This window comes from Dermacentor silvarum, chromosome 1, assembly GCF_013339745.2.
Source record: "Dermacentor silvarum isolate Dsil-2018 chromosome 1, BIME_Dsil_1.4, whole genome shotgun sequence".
Lineage (NCBI taxonomy): Eukaryota > Metazoa > Arthropoda > Arachnida > Ixodida > Ixodidae > Dermacentor > Dermacentor silvarum.
The window spans coordinates 144,759,928-144,761,446 of record NC_051154.1 but is presented as its reverse complement, the minus strand read 5'-3'; the positions used below and the strand labels follow the sequence as shown (position 1 = coordinate 144,761,446).

The 1,519-nt window shown below is 51.7% G+C and overlaps 1 pseudogene; it reads left to right on the top strand.

The window, feature by feature from the left end:
* The first annotated feature begins 1,134 nt into the window (after positions 1-1,134).
* LOC119437839 (U2 spliceosomal RNA) lies at positions 1,135-1,314 on the top strand (annotated as a pseudogene).
* Positions 1,315-1,519: the final 205 nt, after the last annotated feature.

Below are 1,519 nucleotides of genomic sequence, written 5' to 3'. Positions count from 1 at the left end.
CCGGCTCGGCTTGCAAAACATGTTGCGCACCGAATATGTTATGCGGTAACATGTTATGCGGTAACGTATGGTAAAACTAAAAGGGGAAAGAAATTAAGATCCAAGCTAAGTGACAAATTGTGGCCAGTCAGTTTTCAACACCGTTAACTCAATGCATCATTCTGACGGACCACGGCGGCGCGGCCGCCCGGCCATTAGCGCGGCGCGCTCCGTGGAGCCATGCAGAAGCCGGGGAGGCGGCGGCGCTAGGGCGCAGGGACTCACAGAGTATAGGGGCGTTTGCGGAGACGCGTCGCCAGCAAGTACCTAGATTAGTAGTTCCCTTTAGCGCCGCGCGGGCGCGCTGCAATCGACCGGCTGCACGGGCGTGCGAATGTAAATGCGCATCCGCTTGCCTTGTGTATACGCATCAGCTTCTCTACTTCTAGTATCGCCACGCAACCGCGGGTACAGTACAGCCATGGCAACCGGTCGTGAATCCAATTCCCAGACATAATGCACGTTTCGGCTGATGGAGCCGGCAATCCGCTTGCCTTGTGTATACGCATCAGCTTCTCTACTTCTAGTATCGCCACGCAACCGCGGGTACAGTACAGCCATGGCAACCGGTCGTGAATCCAATCCCCAGACATAATGCACGTTTCGGCTGATGAAGCCGGCAATACGCTTGCCTTGCTGCAGTGAGTGAGCGTTGTCTCTGTATAGGCGTATGTAGGTGGATGACCAGCGAACGTGGATGACCAGCGAAGCTGTGTATGTGGTGATTGACCGTCGCTCCGCTGAAACGTTCCAAGTTTGCGGAATCGGAGCCACATGGACGGTTCGCATTTCTTTCCGCCTCGCGGTCCTGGCGGGTAGCACGCTTATGCTTGTCTGTGGCCCGCTCATCGTCGGTGGTCTCCTTCCACCGCCGCCGCTCCCATTCCCTTTTCAGTTCACGCCGTCGCTCTCGGTAGGCACGCTGTTCTTCTTCAGACCGTACAACACGTGGCCTACCCATTTTATACACAGAGCAGAAGTGAGGAAAGGAGCCTACGTATAGCATGACGTCAGGAGACAGAAGACACTCAGATTGGTAGGCACTATAGTTTGAATTCGCGGCATGGCGTACACGTGTATGGTGCGAACGTAGACATGGCCGACGCGGGTCAAAGTGTAGTATCTGTTCGTATCAGCTTAATATCTGCTACGGGTTGTATTTGGACCCAAGATATTAAACTTATTTTTGCAAGTTGGCGGAGTGCTTGAAGCCTGCTTTACCTCCACCGCGGGTAGGGCCGGTATTGCACAATCTTCGTGATCGGCCCACGGGGAAAATTTCTCTGTCGATGCGACTCGATAGAGGAACGCCAAATTTTTCAGAACCTAGCTATGTAGCTTCGCTCTAAAAAACAAAAGAAAGGCAATAATTTTAACTGTAACTTACGAACTGCGTGTGATGCATACTACTTATTACTAACACGTTATCAATCAATCAATCAAGTTGTTTATTTGTTGTTTATTGTTTATTTTTTGCAGT